Source organism: Bombina bombina, chromosome 6 (genome assembly GCF_027579735.1).
Source record: "Bombina bombina isolate aBomBom1 chromosome 6, aBomBom1.pri, whole genome shotgun sequence".
Lineage (NCBI taxonomy): Eukaryota > Metazoa > Chordata > Amphibia > Anura > Bombinatoridae > Bombina > Bombina bombina.
Window position 1 is genome coordinate 594,289,614 of NC_069504.1, and position 8,475 is coordinate 594,298,088.

The window sequence follows — 8,475 nt, forward strand, 5'->3', positions numbered from 1 at the left end:
CATTCGAACGATTCTACCCACTATCCAGGAAGGTCAATTTATGACTACCGTGGATCTAAAGGATGTGTACCTACATATTCCTATCCACAAAGAACATAATCAGTTCCTAAGGTTCGCCTTTCTGGACAAACATTACCAGTTTGTGGCCCTCCCATTCGGGTTAGCCACTGCTCCAAGGATTTTCACAAAGGTACTAGGGTCCCTTCTAGCGGTTCTAAGACCGAGGGGCATTGCAGTAGTACCTTACTTGGACGACGTTCTAATACAAGCGTCGTCCCTGTCAAAAGCAAAGGCTCATACAGACATCGTTCTGGCCTTTCTCAGATCACACGGATGGAAGGTGAACATAGAAAAAAGTTCTCTGTCTCCGTCAACAAGAGTTCCCTTCTTGGGAACAATAATAGATTCCTTAGAAATGAGGATTTTTCTGACAGAGGTCAGAAAGTCAAAACTTCTAAGCACTTGTCAAGTTCTTCATTCTGTTCCACGTCCTTCCATAGCGCAGTGCATGGAAGTAGTAGGGTTGATGGTTGCAGCAATGGACATAGTTCCTTTTGCACGAATTCATCTAAGACCATTACAACTGTGCATGCTCAGACAGTGGAATGGGGATTATACAGACTTGTCTCCAATGATTCAAGTAGATCAGAAGACCAGAGATTCACTCCGTTGGTGGCTGACCCTGGACTATCTATCCCAGGGAATGAGCTTCTGCAGACCAGAGTGGGTCATTGTCACGACCGACGCCAGTCTAGTGGGCTGGGGCGCGGTCTGGGAATCCCTGAAAGCTCAGGGACTATGGTCTCGGGAAGAGTCTCTTCTCCCGATAAACATTCTGGAACTAAGAGCGATCTTCAATGCTCTCAGGGCTTGGCCTCAGCTAGCAAAGGCCAGATTCATAAGATTCCAATCAGACAACATGACGACCGTTGCGTATATCAATCATCAGGGGGGAACAAGGAGTTCCCTGGCGATGAAAGAAGTGACCAAAATAATTCAATGGGCGGAGGATCACTCCTGCCACCTATCTGCGATCCACATCCCAGGTGTGGAAAACTGGGAAGCGGATTATCTGAGTTGTCAGACATTCCATCCGGGGGAGTGGGAACTCCACCCGGAGATCTTTGCCCAACTAACTCATGGGGCATTCCAGACATGGATCTGATGGCGTCTCGTCAGAACTTCAAGGTTCCTTGCTACGGGTCCAGATCCAGGGATCCCAAGGCGACTAGTAGATGCACTAGTAGCACCTTGGACCTTCAACCTAGCTTATGTATTTCCACCGTTTCCTCTCATTCCCAGGCTGGTAGCCAGGATCAAACAGGAGAGGGCCTCGGTGATCTTGATAGCTCCTGCGTGGCCACGCAGGACTTGGAATGCAGACCTGGTGAATATGTCATCGGTTCCACCATGGAAGCTACCTTTGAGACAGGACCTTCTTGTTCAGGGTCCATTCGAACATCCAAATCTGGTCTCCCTCCAGCTGACGGCTTGGAGATTGAACGCTTGATTCTATCAAAGCGTGGGTTTTCAGATTCTGTGATAGATACTCTGGTTCAGGCCAGAAAACCGGTAACTAGAAAGATTACCATAAAATATGGAAAAGATATATCTGTTGGTGTGAATCCAAAGGATTCCCATGGAATAAGATAAAAATTCCTAAGATTCTCTCCTTTCTACAAGAAGGTTTGGAGAAAGGATTATCTGCAAGTTCTCTAAAGGGACAGATCTCTGCTTTATCTGTCTTACTACACAAAAGACTGGCAGCTGTGCCAGATGTTCAAGCATTTGTTCAGGCTCTGGTTAGGATCAAGCCTGTTTACAGACCTTTGACTCCTCCCTGGAGTCTAAATCTAGTTCTTTCAGTTCTTCAAGGGGTTCCGTTTGAACCTTTACATTCCATAGGTATTAAGTTACTATCTTGGAAAGTTTTGTTTTTGGTTGCTATTTCTTCTGCTAGAAGAGTTTCAGAGTTATCTGCTCTGCAGTGTTCTCCGCCCTATCTGGTGTTCCATGCAGATAAGGTGGTTTTGCGTACTAAGCCTGGTTTTCTTCCAAAGGTTGTTTCTAACAAGAATATTAACCAGGAGATAGTTGTACCTTCTTTATGTCCGAATCCAGTTTCAAAGAAGGAACGTTTGTTACACAATTTGGACGTAGTCCGTGCTCTAAAATTCTATTTAGAGGCTACAAAAGATTTCAGACAAACATCTTCTTTGTTTGTTGTCTATTCTGGTAAAAGGAGAGGTCAAAAAGCGACTTCTACCTCTCTTTCCTTTTGGCTTAAAAGCATAATCCGATTGGCTTATGAGACTGCCGGACGGCAGCCTCCTGAAAGAATCACAGCTCACTCCACTAGGGCTGTGGCTTCCACATGGGCCTTCAAGAACGAGGCTTCTGTTGACCAGATATGTAAGGCAGCGACTTGGTCTTCACTGCACACTTTTGCCAAATTTTACAAATTTGATACTTTTGCTTCTTCGGAGGCTATTTTTGGGAGAAAGGTTTTGCAAGCCGTGGTGCCTTCCGTTTAGGTAACCTGATTTGCTCCCTCCCTTCATCCGTGTCCTAAAGCTTTGGTATTGGTTCCCACAAGTAAGGATGATGCCGTGGACCGGACACACCAATGTTGGAGAAAACAGAATTTATGCTTACCTGATAAATTACTTTCTCCAACGGTGTTTCCGGTCCACGGCCCGCCCTGGTTTTTTAATCAGGTCTGATGAATTATTTTCTCTAACTACAGTCACCACGGTACCATATGGTTTCTCCTATATTTTTCCTCCTGTCCGTCGGTCGAATGACTGGGGTGGGCGGAGCCTAGGAGGGACTATATGGCCAGCTTTGCTGGGACTCTTTGCCATTTCCTGTTGGGGAAGAGATATTCCCACAAGTAAGGATGACGCCGTGGACCGGACACACCGTTGGAGAAAGTAATTTATCAGGTAAGCATAAATTCTGTTTTTTTAATTTGTGTATCCAGCAGGATAAGATAAGAACAGATCACAGCTTAGTAGACAAAAATGTCTTGCTTACAGGGAAATGAAACATACAGTTTTAATATAGTTTCCAATTAACTTCTATTATCACATTTGCCTTGTTCCCATAATATTCTTTGTTGAAGAGATAACTAGGTAGGCATCTAGTGCACTACATGGCAGGAAGTAGTGCTCTTGCAAATAGATACCATTCTTGTAAAATTGCGGCCCTATAATGCTCCAGAAATGGGCGGGCTCCTTAGCTTTTTTCCATGCGTTTCAACAAAAGCTACCAAGAGAATAAAGAACAGTTTATATATTTGTATTATTATTTTAACTGCTCTCTGTGTGTTACTTAAACAAATTATATACAATTTAAAGGGTCATGTAACCCAAACATTTTCTGTCATGATTCAGATAGAGAATACCATCTTAAACAACTTTCTAATTTACTTCTATTATCTAATTTGTTTCATTCTCTTGGTATCATGTGTTGAAGGAGCAGCTATGAACTACTGGTTTCTAACTGAACACATGGGTGAGCCAATGACAATCAGTTTATATATGCAGCCACCAATCAGCAGCTAGAACCTAGGTTCTTTGCTGCTCCTGAGCTTGCCTAGATAAACCTTTCAGCAAAGGATAACAAGAGGACGCAAATTTAATAATAGAAGTAAATTTATCTACAGTACTAATATTTTCTTTGTACTTACAAGCATTCTTGCATTTACCTATCCTACATAGGTTATATGTATTTAAAGTACATTTAATGCTGCAGCACACTTCTGGATGCTTACCCCGATACTAATATTTATACCAGAAGCTGAAGCAAACCTCCTTAAGTAATTAAGATTGGACCCTTTCTTTATTTTCTCTAAATTAGAAAGCTGTTTAACATTGCTTGCTCTATATGAATCATGACATTTTGGGTTTCATATCCCTTTAATTGTGTTAAACAATACATGAGGCGCAGACTAAATTATTTATTTCTTCTACAAGATACGACGAGTCCACGGATTCATCCTTACTTGTGGGATAATATCCTCCTGCTAACAGGAAGTGGCAAAGAGCACCACAGCAGAGCTGTATATATATATATATATATATAGCTCCTCCCTTCTCTCCACCCCAGTCATTCTCTTTGTCTATACTAGTAATAGGAAGAGGTAAAGTGAAAGAGGTGTTAAAATGATAGTTTTTAGTTTTCTTCAAGCAAGAATTTTTTATTTTAAATGGTACCGGTGAGTACTATTTTCCTCAGGCAGCATATAGAAGAAGATTTCTGCCCGGAGGTTGATGATCTTAGCAGATGTCACTAAGATCCATGTGGGTTCCCACAGAATGGCTGAGGAGTACTAGAGAAATCTTCAGTGTGGGGAACGTTTTCATGCTACAAGCATTGAGGTATGTTCAGTCATTTACTTCTGAAGAGACTGTGATATTTCAGAACTGGCTGACATAGTCCCAAAGAGGGAAGGGGCAAGCAGTAAACCTATAGACATAAGAAGGGGTACTACTGAAATCATGTGTATTTAATTTTTATCAGGGCTAAATGCAGCAAGAAATTATGGTAGCATGGTTTAGACACTGGGGCAGCATAATGGTTTTTATTGCAAAACGGTTCAATATAACGTGTTTGTACATTGTGCTGGGGGTTCACATGGCTATAATCATACAATTTAGAAATGCTTATTCACATGGCTAGTTCTACATCGCTTTACATGCGGTTGTTTAGGCTGAGAGTACATCGTATATGATGGGCGGGGCCTAATTTTCGCGCTTCAGATGCGCAGTTGATTTTGTCAAGAAGGCAGCAAACTTCAGCTTCGGTTGGGCCCAAACTGAGAGATTGTCTACCGGAGTGATATTGAGACGTTTGTCAGACCCCTGGGGGCAGGTAGGTGCCACAGCAAACGGTTTTATGTTACATTACTCATTTAGGGGGTTTAATTTGCACCTTGCTTGTGGTGCAATATCCGACTGCAATATAGGGTAGATATACGTTAAAATTGAACGTTTGTTAACATTTTTAAGCAGATTTGGAAAAATTGTGGGCTTTTTACTTCTTAAAGGCGCAGTACTTGTTTTTTTAATAAATTTGTTTTCATTATTAAATAAAGTGTTTCACGACTTTTGTGGTTATTAATAGCCTGTTCAACATGTCTGACATTGAAGAAAGTCAATGCTCTATGTGTTTAGAAGCCATTGTGGAACCCCCTCTTACATTGTGACCTTCTTGTACTGAAAGGGCCTTACACTGCAAAGAACATATTTTAGGTGATAAAAGTATGTCTAAGGATGATTCTCAGTCTGAAGAGAATCAGGTTATGCCATCCAATTCTCCCCAAGTGTCACAACCTTTAACGCCCACTCAAGCGACGCCAAGTACTTCTAGTGCGTCTAATTCTTTTACTCTGTAAGATATGGCTGCAGTTATGTCTACTACCCTTACTGAGGTATTACCTAAACTGCCAGTTTTACAGGGTAAACGCAGTAGGTCAGGTATTAAGGTAAATACTGAACCCTCTGATGCTTTATTGGCCATTTCCGATGTACCCTCACAGTGCTCTGATTTGGGGGTCGGGGAATTGCTGTCTGAGGGAGAACTTTCAGACTCAGGAAATGTGTTGCCTCAGACAGATTCGGACGTGATGTCCTTTAAATTTAGGCTTGAACACCTCCGCCTGTTACTCCGGGAGGTTTTAGCGACTCTGGATGATTGTGACCCTATTGTTATATCACCAGAGAAATTGTGTAAGATGGACAAATATCTAGAGGTGCCTACTTACACTGATGTTTTTCCAGTTCCTAAAAGAATTTCGGACATTGTTACAAAGGCATGGGATAGACCAGGTATTCCGTTCTTTCCCCCTCCTAATTTTAAGAAAATGTTTTCCATATCTGACACCATTCGTGATTCTTGGCAAACGGTCCCTAAGGTGGAGGGAGCTATTTCTACCCTGGCTAAGCGTACAACTATACCTATTGAGGACAGTTGTGCTTTCAAAGATCCTATGGATAAAAAGTTAGAGGGTCTTCTAAAGAAATTATTTATTCATCAGGGCTTTCTTTTACAACCTATAGCTTGCATTGTTCGTTACTACTGCAGCAGTTTTTTGGTTTGATGCTCTAGAAGAGTCTCTTAAGGTTGAGACCCCTTAAGCTAGCTAATTCTTTTATTAACGATGCCGCTTTTCAAATGGCTAAATTAGCAGTGAAAAATGCAGGTTTTGCCCTTTTATAGCATAGAGCGTTATGGCTCAAATCTTGGTCTGCTGATGTGTCAACAAAATCTAAGCTTTTAGCTATTCCTTTTAAAGGTAAGACCCTATTCGGGTCTGAATTGAAGGAAATCATTTCTGACATTACTGGAGGTAAAAGTCATTCCCTACCTCAGGATAAGTCTGTTAAGATGAGGGGTAAACAAAATAATTTTCATTCCTTTCAAAACTTTAAAGGAGGACCCTCTGCTTCCTCTTCCGCCACAAAACAGGAAGGGAATTTTGCTCAATCCAAGTCAGTCTGGAGACTTAACCAAGCCTGGAATAAAGGTAGAGAAGCCAAGAAGCCCACTGCTGCTACCAAGACAGCATGAAGGGGCAGCCCCCTAACCAGGACCGGATTTAGTAGGGGGCAGACTTTCTCTCTTTGCTCAGGCTTGGGCAAGGGATGTTCAGGATCCTTGGGCATTGGAAATTGTGACCCAGGGGTATCAGCTGCAATTCAAGGATTTTCTCCCAAAAGGGAGATTTCATCTTTCACATTTGTCTGTAGACCAGACAAAAAGAGAGGTGTTCTTACGCTGTGTAAAAGACCTCTATACCATGGGAGTAATTTGCCCAGTTCCAAAACTAGAACAGGGACAGGGGTTTTACTCAAATCTGTTTGTAGTTCCCAAAAAAGAGGTAACTTTCAGACCAATTTTAGATCTCAAATGCCTAAACAAATTTCGTTCAAGATGGAGACTATACAAACAATTTTGCCAATGATCCAGGAGGGTCAATATATGACCACCGTGGACCTGAAGGATGTGTATCTTCACATTCCTATCCACAAAGATCATCATCAGTTTCTAAGGTTTGCTTTTCTGGACGAACACTATCAGTTCGTGGCCCTTCCTTTCGGGTTGGCCACACCTCCCGGAATTTTTACAAAGGTGCTAGGGTCCCTTCTGGTGGTTCTCAGGCCGCCGGGCATAGCAGTGGCGCCCTATCTGGACGATATTTTGATCCAGGCGTCAACTTATCATTCTCACACGGACATCGTGTTGGCATTTCTAAGAACTCACGGTTGTAAAGTGAATATAGAAAAGAGTTCACTAGTTCCACTAACAAGAGTTCCATTCTTGGGAACTCTGATAGACTCGGTAGACATGAAAATATTTCTGACGGAGGTCAGAAAGTCAACGATTCTAAATACTTGCCGAGCACTTCAGCCGATTCCTCGGCCATCAGTGTCTCAGTGTATGGAGGTCATTGGATTAATGGTAGCGGCAATGGACATCGTTCCGTCTCAGACCACTGCAGCTGTGCATGCTCAGACAGTGGAATGGGGACTATGCGAATTTATCTCCTCAGATAAATCTGGATCAAGAGACCAGAGACTCTCTGGTGGTTGTCACAGGATCATCTGTCCCAGGGAATGTGCTTCCGCAGGCCAGCATGGGTAATAGTGACGACGGACGCCAGCCTCTTGGGCTGGGGTGCAGTCTGGAATTCCCTGAAGGCTCAGGGTGTTTGGACTCAGGTGGAGTCTCTACTACCAATCAATATTCTGGAACTGAGAGCAATATTCAACGCGCTTCTCTAGGGATGATAGAGGTTTCAAAGATAATCTGATGGGCGGAGGCTCACTCTTGCCATCTATCAGCAATCTATATCCCTGGAGTAGAGAACTGGGAAGCAGATTTTCTAAGTCGTCAGACTTTTCATCCGGGGGAGTGGGAACTTCATCCAGAGGTGTTTGCATCATTTATTTGTCAATGGGGCACACCGGAATTGGATCTGATGGCATCTCGTCAGAAGTACTCGTCTAGCAGTACCTTGGTCGTTCAACCTGGCTTATGTGTTTCCACCATTTCCTCTCCTGCCTCGTGTGATTGCAAGAATCAAACAGGAGAGAGCTTCGGTAATCCTAATGGCGCCTGCATGGCCACGCAGGACTTGGTATGCGGATCTAGTGGACATGTCCTCTCTGCCACCGTGAAAACTTCCATTGAGACAGGACCTTCTCATTCAGGGTCCGTTCCAACATCCAAATCTAAATTCTCTGCAGCTGACTGCCTGGAGATTGAAGCTTGATTTTATCTAAGCGGGGATTCTCTGAGTCGGTCATTGATACTTTGATTCAGGCTCGCAAGCCTGTCACTAGAAAGATTTACCATAAGATATGGCGTAAATATCTTTATTGGTACGAATCCAAGGGCTACTCATGGAGTAGGGTTAGGATTCCTAGGATGTTGTCCTTTCTCCAAGAAGGATTGGAGAAGGGATTATCA